This window comes from Electrona antarctica (genome assembly GCF_951216825.1).
Source record: "Electrona antarctica genome assembly, chromosome: 11".
Classification (NCBI taxonomy): Eukaryota; Metazoa; Chordata; class Actinopteri; order Myctophiformes; family Myctophidae; genus Electrona; species Electrona antarctica.
This window is the reverse complement of record NC_136792.1, coordinates 9560706-9576633: the sequence shown is the minus strand read 5'-3', so window position 1 is coordinate 9576633 and position 15928 is coordinate 9560706. Positions and strand designations below refer to the sequence as shown.

Sequence of the window (15928 nt, the reverse complement as noted above, 5' to 3'; positions counted from 1 at the left end):
TACAACTAACACCTGGACCTCTTTGGTGGGGACGTAACAACTACAAATAAAGGTAAGAAAGCCTTCTAGCATGGAAATCTCCTTTAAGGTGGTTGCACACTGGACGCGTTTTTCAGAAAACCGACGGGAAAACGCAGCAAAAAATCCGAAAAACACGTCCAGTGCGCAGGGACCTTTTACACAGTTGCAGAACTGCCAAAGTGTCCAAAAAGGAATGAAGGTATGCTGGGTTTCTTTAAGTTCATAAACATTTTATTAGTTGCTTTCATAATAATACTGTAGGAGGCGTTTCGACATTGCTTGAAGGATTGCTCGAAATATATGCACATTATTACAACCTACAAGGAAATCAGGCCACTCAAAGACGTATCGACCAAAGTTTATATTAAATTGCTCTCTTATTTTCCTCTCTACACTGCAGTTTACGCTCACCAGGAAGACAAGGAGAGAAACTCTTAAGAGGTGAAGGAGAGAGACACCAGCATGCAGCGGAAATAATGGTGTACCATCATACCGCCATCAACACTGCCCAGAAGAAGAGCTAGTGGCTGGTTCTAAACACCATAGAAGAGCTAGTGGCTGTCTCTATACACCATAGAAGAGCTAGTGGCTGGTTCTATACACCATAGAAGAGCTAGTGGCTGGTTCTAAACACCATAGAAGAGCTAGTGGCTGGTTCTATACACCATAGAAGAGCTAGTGGCTGGTTCTATACACCATAGAAGAGCTAGTGGCTGGTTCTAAACACCATAGAAGAGCTAGTGGCTGGTTCTATACACCATAGAAGAGCTAGTGGCTGGTTCTATACACCATAGAAGAGCTAGTGGCTGGTTCTAAACACCATAGAAGAGCTAGTAGCTGGTTCTATACACCATAGAAGAGCTAGTGGCTGGTTCTATACACCATAGAAGAGCTAGTGGCTGGTTCTATACACCATAGAAGAGCTAGTGGCTGGTTCTATACACCATAGAAGAGCTAGTGGCTGGTTCTAAACACCATAGAAGAGCTAGTAGCTGGTTCTATACACCATAGAAGAGCTAGTGGCTGGTTCTATACACCATAGAAGAGCTAGTGGCTGGTTCTATACACCATAGAAGAGCTAGTGGCTGGTTCTATACACCATAGAAGAGCTAGTGGCTGGTTCTAAACACCATAGAAGAGCTAGTGGCTGGTTCTAAACACCATAGAAGAGCTAGTGGCTGGTTCTATACACCATAGAAGAGCTAGTGGCTGGTTCTATACACCATAGAAGAGCTAGTGGCTGGTTCTAAACACCATAGAAGAGCTAGTGGCTGGTTCTAAACACCATAGAAGAGCTAGTGGCTGGTTCTAAACACCATAGAAGAGCTAGTGACTGGTTCTATACACCATAGAAGAGCTAGTGACTGGTTCTATACACCATAGAAGAGCTAGTGACTGGTTCTATACACCATAGAAGAGCTAGTGGCTGGTTCTAAACACCATAGAAGAGCTAGTGGCTGGTTCTATACACCATAGAAGAGCTAGTGGCTGGTTCTAAACACCATAGAAGAGCTAGTGGCTGGTTCTATACACCATAGAAGAGCTAGTGGCTGGTTCTAAACACCATAGAAGAGCTAGTGGCTGGTTCTAAACACCATAGAAGAGCTAGTGGCTGGTTCTAAACACCATAGAAGAGCTTGTGGCTGGTTCTATACACCATAGAAGAGCTTGTGGCTGGTTCTATACACCATAGAAGAGCTAGTGGCTGGTTCTAAACACCATAGAAGAGCTAGTGGCTGGTTCTATACACCATAGGCACAGACTAAAAAACAGGCCTGTTGCCCTGGAAGTTGCACTGAATCAGTGTTGATTTCGTCGACAAAAACTAAGACGAAAAATGTCCGTCGACTACGTTTTTCCACTGAGGAGAACTAAATGGAAACCAAATGAAAACTGAGCTTGTAGATCGGCTATTTTCAGCAATGGTAAAAACAGCCATTACGACTGCATCAAGGCCCGCCGAAAAACATTTCAGTCGACTAAATCAACTGTAGATTTAGTCGACTAAAATCGCATGACATTTAGTCGACTAAAACTAGACTAACACTTCAAGAGACTATGACTTGTGGCAGCGGTGGCCGAAAGGATTGCGAAAGCGGTCTTGATACCGGAAGGTCGCCAGTTCGAATCAGCGGTCCGAAACGTTAAAATTACCACCGCTGAAGTGCCCTTGAGCAAGGCATTGAACCACTACCATGAAATGTTCTATGAGCAGGGCCTGGCTGGAAAAAAGTTCTTGAGCTTAGCCCAGATACCCTGGGTAAATATACATAGTAACTTTACTTTGCTTTGCTAACTAAAACTAAAATAGAAATTTGCTGCCAAAAACAACACTGCACTGAATCTGTTTTTTTCAATAGTGCTGGCTGGAAAACCTCACTGTCTCGTCTCGAGAGGACGAGGAAATCATAACCGAGCCGAGTTCAACAGCCAACGGTTTCTATTACCGTCTTGTTTCCCTCATTAGAGGAGGGATCAATGTAGCGTTCCCTGGCTGGCAGTAATAGCTGTACTGAATTTCATATTGAAAAAAGTAGAGAGTGAATGGCCTGCACTTCTATCCAAAAGAGAGTTTACAATGTGTGTTACATTTCCCACACACGTTCACACGCCGACTGTTGTGCAGGCAACCACGAGGCGACCATCAGTGCCTTGCTCAAGGACCGTTCGACATGACACCATGAGGAGCAGGGACAAATTAGCCATTGGGCCAGTGGGGCCATGGCCCAGGGGCCCTTGGCTCTCAGGGGCCCGTGGGGCCATGGCCCAGGGGCCCTTGGCTCTCAGGGGCCCGTGAGGCCATGGCCCAGGGGCCCTTGGCTCTCAGGGGCCCTTCGGGGAAATTGGACCGTGCGGTACTAGGTTTGACACCCTGAAAAGGGCGTCTGGGGCCCTTCATTGGCCATTGATTTTGTTAAATGTAGGTCAAAAAGATGATAAAAACACGAAAATGTCGCACGCACGCGCTCTGCAAGAATGACCGGCCCAGGGGCCCTGGTGGGGGTTACTCCGTCCCTGATGAGGAGCCAACAATAGATAATAATACCAGTGAAGGTAAAAACCGTATCAGCGTAATTGAGAAACAGCGATTTTGCCAATTGAATATCTGTATGAAAGAAAGGTGGGCAGTTAAAATTGCCAAAATAGCGTGCGCACACGCACCTTCCAAAACGTTTTTCTCTTACTTGAATATGAATTCCGTTCACCCTCCAATACACACACACAGACACTCCAGCTTCTCTACATCTTTGTAACGAGCACAGCTGCTATGAATACACACATCACCAGATTCAGCCGTGTGATGTCATGAGACCTGCAGATTTACACACGCACACGCACACGCACACACACACACACACACACACACACACACACACACACACACACACACACACACACACACACACACACGCTTTGATTGGCACTTAGATTTCTAACTAATGAATGCGATTCTGTGCCATCGATGTGCCAATCTCACTGTTTCAATGTCAAGCAAGCTTCTGCTGCTCACATGAGAGGGCAGGATTCTGATTGGTGGATCCAGAGCTAGTGTGCTGTTTCAAATGGCTCTGTCTATGAAGGTCGGCCAGTTTGAGTTTATCCGGTTCTAATGTCACAAACTGATCGGTGCTCAATTTCTTGTGCACACTGCCAGTAGGCTTTTGGTACCTCCACTTTTTTCATAGATGCTTTTAATTTGATCATGGAAGTCAATGGGACTCGGATTGGGCTGAAACCTTGCATTGGTCAAATTTTGATTCATATAGCGTTGATTTTGACAGCAATTTTTTATTTAGTTTCAGTCTTTTGAATAAATGTTCATTTCGTTTTAGTCGTATTGTACTATAGTGATCTGATTTCTTGTTCCGTTTTAGTCTAGTTTTAGTCGACAAAATACAATAATATTTTAGTCGACTAAATTTACAGTTGATTTAGTCGACTAAAATGTATTTTGGTGGCTCATGATGGTGTTGAAATGCCTGATTTATACTCAGCATGGGTGCAGATCTACACGCTCACAATGTGTCGCACTGCGACACGTTGTGGGCTTGTAGATCTGCTATTTTCGGAGAGTGATACCTGCACACAACCATGCATGACATGACTTGTCTAGTTTTACTTGATCTCTTCTCTCACTAGTCCCTCCCCTCACATTTTAGTTGTTGACAAAAATGTCTATATTTAGTCATAGTGTTAGTAGTCATTAGCTTAAGTCATAGCTTAGTTTTAATTTGTTTTTTGTCAGTGAAAAAAGTTTTAGTCGACGAAAGTAACACTGATGTCATACATGATAAATATTATATGTCTGTAGACCAGTGGTTCTCAACCTCGTCAGGGACAAGCACTTGGAATTGTAGGAGTTGAGGCATTACATTTTGTTTGACTGTTTGACTAAATATTGTGAAAATAGCGGATCTACAAGCCCACAATGCCTCATGTTGCGAGGCGTTGGGTGCCTGCAGATCAGATATTTAAAAAAAATGCATTTTTCATTTTGACAATTTGGCTCAGTTTTGATCAGTTTTTATAGTATAAGTTTGTTGATTACCTTTTGATGCAGTACCGGTCTTTTTTTTTTCTTCATTTAATTTATTTTAGGTATCAAAATCAAAAAGGTCTTAACCCATTTTGACCTGAGATCAGATTCTAAAAATGTCTTCCACATCCTGACAGTTTTCTGAAAAAGCTATGTTTCCATGTCAGTCGTTCTTCGATTTTTCAATAGCTAAAGCATGACATGATGCTAACACCAAAAGGGGTTCCCGCCCAAAATGGGTTAAATGTCATCTGGTCAATCATCTGGGGGATGTGGGGACGTCAGTTGTCACAGGTTGCCCACATGAAGTCTAATCCATACTGGATCCAGCAGCACTCAGTCCACTTGATGTCAAGAAGAAACGTGATTGCAAAGGGTCTGCATGATATAATTGCATATCATATATCACAGCATTAGTTTCAACAATGAATCACTGTTTGGGTGACACCGATATCCGCATGGTTAGGTTAGGGCACTTAGTTGCCACTTAGTCGCCCCTCCCGGCTAACCAGAATACTTTACTGTCTGTCTTCTCTGAATAAAGCACAAACATTTCCAAAATAATCATCTTTAACAATGAATCACAGATTTGTCAGAAGCGTGCAGGTAGATGACTGGATAGTTCATCCACAGCGTCCGATATAAAGATCGCCGGGCCAGCAGTCGGACCACGTCATCACGCTCATGTCACTTTGACAGATACAGAGTTACAGACATCTCCATTAGGGCTGCAACTAACGATTATTTTCATAATCGATTAATCGGCCGATCATTTAAACGATTAATCGAAATCGGATTATGACACTAATTTAGCTATCACCTTAAAATATATTTTAGATTATTTTATTCATGTTCTAACTAACAAAAAATATAATTCATTCAAATTTGTATTTGATTAGCTGCTGATTAGGCTGCTATTCAAATAAAAGACAAATAAAATAAAATAAACTCTAGTGATTAGTTGCCAATTTGATGAATCGATTACTAAATTAGTTGACAACTAATTGAATAATCGATTCGATTACGATTAATCGTTGCAGCCCTAATCTCCATATATGGGCATATCTCTAGAGAATTATAATTGCAACGTTCCTGGTTTGATTCCAGCTGGAGAGTTATATTGCATGTTCTTCCTTCTCTCTGACCCCCCCCCCCCCCCCTCTCAAACACACACACACACACACACACACACACACACACACACACACACACACACACTGACTGAATGAAGCAGTGATTGAATAAGCAGTGATTGAATTGATATCATTTGATAGACTTATAGCATGTTATGTAGACAGCACTATAATTGCATTGTATGTAGTCATAGCACATCATAGTACATATGTATAGCATAGTATAGTATATGTATAGTTTATATGCATAGTTTCATTATATAGATATTCCACTGTTACGTTCTTAGCTTAGCATGTTTCATGATAAATGCTTTTTTATGTGATGTATTCCCATGCTTTTTTTGTTCTTGCTTAATGTAAATCGCTCTGGATTAAGAGCATCTGCTAAATGCCTAAATTGTAAATTGATTGAACTCACAGTGACCTACTTTTGATATGCAAGATACCTTGATGTAACCATACACCAAGTTTGGTCATTCTCAAGATTTAGATTTAAGCTATACATGAGGGACATATACTACTCCAAACAAGATCTCAGATGGACGGAAGAAAGCAGGATGGCAGGATGGAGTGCAAACAGGTCTGGAGGGGCGCTAATACAACAAAAACTACTAGTACTTCAAATGAGGAGAGCAGATGACATCTACTGTACCTGCTATGCTACAGCCCAACACTAGTGGACATTTTGTGGCTTTTGTGTTGTTGGCTGTGAGCTGTGTGAGTGAAGAGTTAATCAGATACAAGTGATTATTCATCTCTTTTACGCACTGACACAACTCTCACTGGCCCCTTACGTTTGATGCCACATTCCTAATAATTTCCCCCGTGTCCAACTAATACATCTCTCTCTTTTAATCCATTTTGGAAGGGAACACCTTTTGGTGGTTTAAGCATTATGTTATACTTTAGCTATTGAAAAATGGCAGATCTACAAGCTCATAGCGCGGCACCGAGTGCCGCGCTATGAGCTTGTAGGTCTGCCATTTTTGAAAAATCGTGAAAATGCGGCGCAAATCTTTGAATATATATTCTTTCAGAGCCAAAGTTTTTAACTCAAATCTTTGCTTCTTGGAGGTCCCTGGAACAACATATTTTCAGATGGGGGTCGGCGGCCAATTACATATTATCTTTGGGGTTCCTTGACATGAAAATGTTTGAGAACGACTGACAGAAACATGGGTTTTTTCAGAAAACTGTCAGGATTTATATTAGAAGGCATTTTGTAGAATCTTTTCTCAGGTCTAAATGGGTTAAACTGCTTTCATTCCATTACCCCATTCACTGCCAGGCAGTTCTCTCATATTAATCAGCACTATTGAGGCCTCCCAGTCCCTGCCGTGGCACTGAAGAGATAAATGGTCATTCTATTTCATTTAACCTGTGGTGATATTTTCAACTCTATATTTTACTCTGCCAGTCCTAAAGTTAACCCATTTTATGTCTTCTAAATCCTAAATGCTTTATGAAAAACCCATGTTTCTATGTCAGTGGTACTCAACCTTTTTCATGTCAAGGACCCCCAGAATTATATTTGGCCGCCGACCCCCATCTGAAAATATGTTGTTGTAAGATTTGAGTTAAAAATGTTGGCTCTGAAAGAATATATATATATATATATATATTCAAAGATTTGCGCCACATTTTCACGATTTTTCAAAAATAGCAGACCCACAGGTTCCAAAATGGGTTAAAAACCAACGCCCGTTTGGCCGTAGAAAATCAAAACATAAATGAAAGAAAAAAACTACCAAGTATACTAGAAAATTACTACTTAGCTACATAATCATGCAGAACATATTGCCGTCATCTTTGATTCAAGACTTCAAATTTGATTTGTTGCAGACTCACGCATGTCACCTAATGTCACCTATTGTGAGCTTTTTAATATTTTTTATCCCACAATTTTGTAACCCATTTTTCACCCCTGTGTCAATTATCTAATGTGATCCTGGGCTCTACACACCCTCCACCAACCTAGTCCCCATATATGGGGGACATGGGGAGAGCAACGGACTTGAACTCATGCTTCCTTCATGCCTGAGTGTCCAAGTTGCTCCTTTACACCTGACAGGGGGGAGTTTCCCTGGTTGGACGTAGCGTGTGGAAGGAACACGTTATTCCAACCAGTTCCTTTCCCCTCCATCAGGCGCCCCGGCTGGCCAGGGGGAGGCAGTTTAGAGACCAGGATTACTGCATGTTTTTTGTGAGGGTACCTACCCTAGGGGACACGGGGAGAACATGCAAACTCCACACAGAAAGGCCCTTTCGCCAACCCCTCCTTGGGTATGGGCACTGATGGAGGAGGAGGAAACACGCCGCCAGCACCCACAGCGTCCCGAGCGGGAATCGAACCCAGGACCTTCTAGCTGTGAGGCGACAGCACTACCAACTGTGCCACCGTGCCGCCAAAATCAGATATTTTCCATGTACCCAACATGAATTACTGTAATTCCCGTTACATGGCAGTCAGTCAACTCAATCTACCACAGGCTACAGTTGGTTATCTCCCTGCCAGGCCGTTTCAGGCGGAGGAGAGGATTATTATTTTAGCAATTTAGGCTTAGTGTTACTTTTAGTAGCAAATTCTGATTTAAACTCAGTCTTTGAACACACCATTGAACTTTAGGCCTGCCTAGGCTATTTAAACTATTTCGTTTTAGTCTAGTTCTTAGCCAACAAAAAAATGAACACTGGCCTGAAAGAAACTAAAATATAATTGCCCAGACTCTTCTTCAACAAAGATGGTGAAAGCAAACATTTTGTTCTGAACTTATACATACAATTGTCCTTAAAATCGGAAACCTAACCGCACATGGATACCACGGGTGATCTTAACCGGCTACATATGTCGGGACAAATGGGATGTCGAGGCTAACGCCATGTTTACTTTTCACCCACGTCCGTCAAGGTTTCACACCGATCTGTCCAGCGGTGCACAACATTCAGGCACAGCCAGACCTATCAGAGATCTGTGCTCCAAAAAGTGTACTCATCGTTTTTACATGTGCTTTTATAACTCCATTGATAAATGAGGGCCTTTGTATCTAGTGCCAAAGCATGGGCTGGAGGAGGATCTTCCTAAATTAAGAATCTTTGGTACTATAATGAAGCTTCTGTTATTATGGTAAATGACTCAAATATACAACTGTTTATTGTACAATTATTGCACGACAAACAGAGCACGGGTACCTGACAGGAGAGGAGAACAGAAACTGTTTTTTTTTCTCCTTCATTAATTTGCAGGACCCTAACACAATCAGTGCCGGGGTTTTCTTCAAAATAGAGGCGCAAGAGTGCCAGAAGATATGGGAGATTTTACTCTGAAAAGCCACGCATTCCGTTCCCCCCGAAAAACCGAGAGGCATAATGTTGCTTGCTTACCTCGCGATGATTACGCTAAAGTCTCTCTAGAAGCGTTTATATTCTAAACGAGAGGCTTGTTGAAGTCAGAAAATGAAGACAGAAGGATGCTCTTTTGGTCAAAACTCAAAACCATGGAGAGCTCCCTAGATGAGGAGATACGAGGCATTCTTTCTCAGCCGTAAACAAGGAAGTGAGCGGTAGCGCGCATGCGTAGCTCTAATGCGTTGCATTTAGAGCTACGTTAATGTCAACTTCCGGGTCATGAATGCAGACCAGCCTCTCGTCTTTAGCGTAAATAAAAAGAACGTTTTTGCTACTCACCAAAACAAAGGGGGGTTGTGTCATTAGAAAGCCTACTTTCCTTAGTGGAAGCACTCGGAGCCCCCCACCACACGTATAAACGGCCAGAAAGGGATTTCTCTTTTTGGCCAAAAAGTACCGTTTATACGTAAAATGTTTTGTTTGATATCAATAAAAAAGCGCTATGACGTGTGTACACGTCCACTGGATCCAACGGTTGGGTTAGATATGACGTTTGTACGCGTCCTACGGTCTGAATGTGTTTTAACCAGTGGCGTCCATAGGGGGCGCTGATGCGCCGCACCACCACCACCCACTGACCTGAATAAAAATGAGAAATGAAGTCTGCAGCCTCACCAGACTAATCTATTTAAAATGAGCAAGCCACAAACATAAATATTATATAATAGTACCACTAATAGTGAGTAACAAAGTAACAAAAAATGTTCTACGATGTGGAACGTGATTCCTGATTGGTTACCGCATGTCACATGTTCGTGCGCAAGCATCTGTAGCCCGTTCACTCTCATTTTACGTCGGATATATATGTCTATGACGCGCCGGGCTGTCCTCTCAATACACACTCTTTAGATGAGAGGTAGCCTGGAACTCACCTATGCTTTTTATGGCATAGGCATCTCCCGGCAGGATCCGACCGGCAGAAACTATGCGCAGCTGCTAGACATGAGACTGATTCATTAGAGCGACAGAGAGAGAGAGGAGTGTGTGTGTGTGTATACGTGTGCGTGTGTGTCAATTTAACAAAGGTGCAGACAATTAGAAATCAGCAGAGAGTGAGTGATGTTTGTGCTACTCTATGCCGAATTGAAGTGGACTCTTTTTTTTTCTCCCTGGAAATAAAAACGTCTGGGTTTCCGAGGCTAGATGAGAGGTGGTCGCATTTAGGCTGCGCCTGCAGCTGCTGTTAATACAAAACACCATTTGGGGGCAGCGTAAACACCTCAAATCCTGTAATAGGTGTAAGATGGGTGCTCTTTGCTGTGCACTCACTCTCTGGGCCCTCCACCCTCCTCCTCCTCCTCTCCGCTACTTGAACTGGACTCCTTTTCATGTGGCCGACCAGATTAGAATGTATTGAAAACGCGTGGTCACATGACGGTGGTGGAGCGAGAGAGAGAGACTGGCAGTTCAAGCAAGGCCAGGAACAAGGAGCTGATATAAAATAGCTGATATACAGTAAGTGTTTATAAAACAAATAAAAAAAGACTAGCGTTAGCCAAGACTGGAACAAGTTGAGTTTATTTTCTTTTTTTTAAATCTTAACCCATACTGGGTGGGAACCCCTTTAGGTGTTTTAAACATTATGTTATACTTTAGCTATTGGAAAATAGCAGATCTACAAGCTCATAGCGTGGCACCGAATGCCGCGCTACGAGCTTGTAGGTCTGCTATTTTTGAAAGATTGTGAAAAATGTGGCGCAAATCTTTGAATGTATATTCTTTCAGAGCGAACGTTTTTTAACTCAAATATTTGCTGGGGTCCTTAAAACAACATATTTTGCTTCTGGGGGGGGGTCGGCGAACAATTACATATAATTTTTGGGGTCCTTGACATGAAATATTGAGCATCACTGATATAGACATGAGGTTTTTCCAGAAAATTGTCATGATTTAGAAGATCTTTTTTTAAATTTTGACTTCAATATTCAATATGTCATAAGTCTCGCGTTGATCCCGCCTCTAGCGGCCTCATACAGCCGCATATCGCTCCGGACAGAATTGGACCGGAGTACATCATCTCTAGCCTGGTTAATAAACCAGACCGAATCAGCCGTTGGCAAAAAAAAGTTGCCTACCAGCGGATTTCGGTCTGGCGAGGCTCAGTAGCACGCCTCTTTCCTACAATCGAGAACAGGTCGGACCAATCGGGACACGGTATGCAATATGGGCGGGCTTTGGTACAGTGACGTTCAATGCTTGAGACTTTTGACTGACAGTAGCTCTGACCAATTGCGTCAAAGAGAAAATGTTTGAACCCGCCCCCCGGGAAATGAAATCCAAGTGGAGCCAGCCCAGACTGATATACCGCGACAGTGTTGTGTGATATTAGTCTGGCTTATTAGCCAGGCTACATCATCTCTGCCTGAGAGTTCCCAGACTCTCCCTGCTGGCAGAATGCAAATGTTGTCCAGCAGGGGGAGTGGTTTCACCAGGCTAGTGAACTTCCTCCTTCTGTGTTGAATCAAAGCTCTGCCCTGGAGTTGCCCTTTTGTCCCTTTGTTACTCAAACTCAACTTCCTGGATGCTGGGTGGGTGCAAATGCTTTCAGTTAAAATCCTCCAGTTTTCTGAAATAAATATTTTCACGATTTTTCAAAAATAGCAGACCTACAAGCTCGTTTAGCTTGTAGATCTGCTATTTGTCAATAGCTAAATTATAACATAATGTTTAAAACACCAAAAGCTCATAGCGCGGCACTTATGAGCTTGTAGGTCTGCTATTTTTGAAAAATCGTGAAAATGTGGTGCAAATCTTTGAATATAATGCTTTCACAGCAAACGTTTTTAACTCATACGTATCTTTGCTTCTGGGGGTGGTCCCTGGAACAACATATTTTCAGATGGGGGTCCGCAGCCAAATAGAGATAATTCTGGGGATCCTTGACATGAAAAAGGTTGAGCACCACTGACATAGAAACAGTGTTTTTCAGAAAACTGTCAGGATTTAGAAGACATTTGTAGAATCGGCATCAGGTCTAAATAGGCTAGGTTGGTTCTCAACCTTTTTTGGCCGCGACTTCCCCCAAATAATCATATTTGAACTGGGGACCAACCCCCCCCCCCCCCCACACACACACACACACACCCTAACATCCACTTGGAATTATAGGAGTTGATGCATTACATTTAGTTTGACTCGGTTCCAGTTCCAGATAAATATTGTGGAATTAAGCTCTTTCTTATACTATTTGACAATTTGGCCAATGTTTGACCAGTTTCTTGATTACTTTTGATGCAGTAATGGTCTTTTTTCTTTGGTATTAAAAATGTCTTAAAAAGTCCTTTCACTGTCATCTTGGGGACCCCCCAAAAATCATGTGGGGGTCCCCCTGGGGGTCCCGACCCACATGTTGAGAACCACTGGGGCATACTCTAAGCATGCCAATCCGTCTGAGGCAGAGTTTGTTGCTTGATTAATCCCGTCACTGGCTTAAATTAAATCCTCCTAATTGGATGTTTTGGTGTGTGGAATGGTATCTTTCTGCTCAAATCTACTTCACTATTAAAATTTAAAATACATCTTTAGAAGACCTTCATCTTTGAAAAAAAAAGAAACAAGAATTCATACATTATGAATTAATAACCAGCTGCTGCCTTATATCTCCAGAATTGTGCTATGAAATGTAAATATCTGTGTCTATCTGGAATTATTGTGTGTGGAAACAGCAGGATGTATCCAGGTGACTCTGGAACTGTGAGTGTCGCCTTAGCCTACTACAGAGGTCGGCGCCCCGCGCCGACCTCTGCGGTGATCCCCTGTATCCGCAGACCCCCACACAGACACTGCACTGCACTGCACTGTACTGTACTGCACTGTACTGTACTGCACTGCACTGGCACACCTGAAATCACCATATATACAGTGTGTTTGTGTGTGTTAGGTTGCGCACAGGTGGTGAAACACAACCATGCTTCGTGCTCAGACATACCGTGCTCAGACATACCCAGGCAGCCAGCCAGCTACCCACATACATAGTCACTTAAGGAAGTGGTTTGCACCACTTAAAAAGATACACTGTATGCATCTCAACAGACAAATTGAGCCTGGCTCGTCTTTGAACTAGGCTGTGGCGGCCATTTGAAGAGGTCTCCGACCACAGTGGTGTCCTTCCTTACATCCACACTACACCACTGTCACTGGACTAACAGCTGCCATGGTGACAAGAAGAGATGGGAGGGGAGAGGAAGGGATAAAACTTGACCTTATAAGTTACTAGACCAGTGCCCGGGCTGTAGAGCGCCGAGTCGGTAAGGATGGAAGTTGGAGATCCATGCCCCGCCGCCCGGCTATATGCAATACCGTGTCAGAGAACCCGTTCCACCCATCTGTCTGTGTCCCTTTTATGCCCATATATGGAGATTTCTGTATCCGTGTTGTGATGTCAGAACGGGCACAGCTCCATATATGGAGCCCAGAACCGGGCACTGCATCCCTGCGGGGGTGTGGAACGCGTGTGTCGAATTTGAAGTCGGTTCTCGAGTTACGTGGATTACAGACGTAAACACAGACAGTACAGAGACTTGGTGCATTTATAGATAGATTATAAAATACGTATATAATACGTTATGATGATTATTGTTATAGCATTGTGTGTATTATGAGTGCTTATGAAATAATAATACTGTCCTATAAGAATATAATTATATATTTTATAATAATAATAATAATTATTATTATTATTATTATAGTGTTATCCAAGTCCTGTCATGTAATCATACCTGCAACAGAGCACTCAACCAACTGTGCCGTTGAGTGGGGGGTTTCAATTACATTACATTATACATTTAGCTGACTATTATCCAGAGAGTCCAGAGTGTCTGTTTGCGTTGCTTATACACGCATGTAGCTGCGATAGGCATTCAACCTTCCATTAGAGAGGATGAATCTTAGGCTGATTCTAATTATACTAATTCGCCCACTGCTGCCAATTACATTTCATATATATATACCAGCTATCCAAAGAGCTGATAACAGTAGGTTGGATCCACTGGCTGACTGTGCTTATAAAACAACCAGCGTCCGTTCTGGCCTTTCTGTGTGGAGTTTGCATGTTCTCCCCGTGTCCTCTAGGGCAGGGGTTCTCAACCCGTGGGTCGTGACCCCTCGGGGGGTCGCCAAATTATTTTAGGGGGTCCCCAAATTATTAAAAATAAATAAATCAATATTTTCACGATTTAAAAAAAATAGCAGACTTACAAGCTCGTAGCGCGCCACTCGGTGGCGCGCTATGAGCTTGTAGGTCTGCTATTTTTCAATAGCTAAATTATAACAATGCTTAAAACACCAAAAGGGGTTCCCGCCCAAAATGGTTTAAGGTTATTGTAGCAGTCAATTTATATTGGGGGTCGGGAGGGGGCGGGGCGGGGGTCCCGAGACATTGCCAAAGCATTTCCGGGGGTCCCCGGCCAAAAACGTTGAGAACCCCTGCTCTAGGGTAGGTACTAGGTACCCTCACAAAAAACATGCAGTAATCCTGGTCTCTAAACTGCCTCCCCCTGGCCAGCCGGGGCGCCTGATGGAGGGGAAAGGAACTGGTTGGAATAACGTGTTCCTTCCACGCGCTACGTCCAACCCGGGGAAACTCCCCCCCCTGTCAGGTGTAAAGGAGCAACTTGGACACTCAGGCATGAAGGAAGCATGAGTTCCAAGTCCGTTGCTCTCCCCATGTCCCCCATATAATTATGGGGACTAGGTTGGCGGAGGGTGTGTAGAGCCCAGGATCACATTAGATAATTGACACAGGGGTGAAAGAAATGGGTTACAAAATCGTGGGATAAAAAACAACCAGCGTCTAGATAGAATAACTCATAATAATTATACCAGTAAGACGCGCTGAGGGGTGTCAAGTCGAGTGTGTTGTTTTCAGAGAGTGCCGAGTTTGAAGTCAAGATCTTTGTTGTGTAAAAGCTCTATATTATGGCGTTGGAAATTTGGAGAAGAAACTACACAGATTTTTACAGGTAGGCTTCAATAAGCCATTAACCCATTTTTGGGCGGGAACCCCTTTTTGGTGTTTTAAGGATTATGTTATACTTTAGCTATTGAAAAATAGCAGATCTACAAGCTCATAGCGCGGCACCGAGTGCCGCGCTATGAGCTTGTAGGTATTGCTATTTATGAAAAATTGTGAAAATGTGGCGCAAATCTTTGAATATATATTCCTTCAGAGCGAACGTTTCTAACTCAAATCTTTGCTTCTGAGGGGTTCCTGGAACAACATATTTTCAGATGGGGGTCAGCAGCCAAATTCATATACGTTTTGGGGTGCTTGATATGAAAAACCTTGAGAACCAGTCTGACATAGAAACATAGGGCTTTTCTGAAAACTATCTACTATAGAATCGTCCTCAGGTCTAAAATGGGTTAAACAAACCAGAAATATTGATTCAGAGGAGAGTGGGTCTTTACTGTACGGTGCTAGCCTGTTTGTAGCCAATTAGGTGGCTATAACAGTCACAGATAGCACTTGGCTGAATGTGTGGCAATCCTGCGGTTGTACTGAGAGGCCATCAAAGCTGCAGGCTATCTTCCCTCACATGGTGTAATAAGCTGCTACAGTAAGTTGAAAAGTTAAAGCCTCATCTAGGCACCGTCTGACTAATGAATCAAACGTCAAGTCCACTAATATTAAATAAAGTGAAAGCCTCATCTAGGCACCGTCTGACTAATGAATCAAACGTCAAGTCCACTAACATTCTAAACCGCCTGCTGCAGAACCTTTATGCCTGCAGCATGGCCAGCTGGCGTCATGTCATGTGTGTGTGTGTGTGTGTGTGTGTGTGTGTGTGTGTGTGTGTGTGTGTGTGTGTGTGTGTGTGTGGGGTAGGACATT

General features: G+C 43.0%; 2 protein-coding genes across 5 annotated transcripts in view; both read right to left on the bottom strand.

The window, feature by feature from the left end:
• efhd1 (EF-hand domain family, member D1) overlaps nt 1–15928 on the bottom strand; it is a 129073-nt gene that overhangs the window by 55254 nt on the left and 57891 nt on the right. The gene's annotated exons all lie outside the window — the stretch shown is intronic.
• usp32 (ubiquitin specific peptidase 32) overlaps nt 1–15928 on the bottom strand; it is a 100045-nt gene that overhangs the window by 63424 nt on the left and 20693 nt on the right. The gene's annotated exons all lie outside the window — the stretch shown is intronic.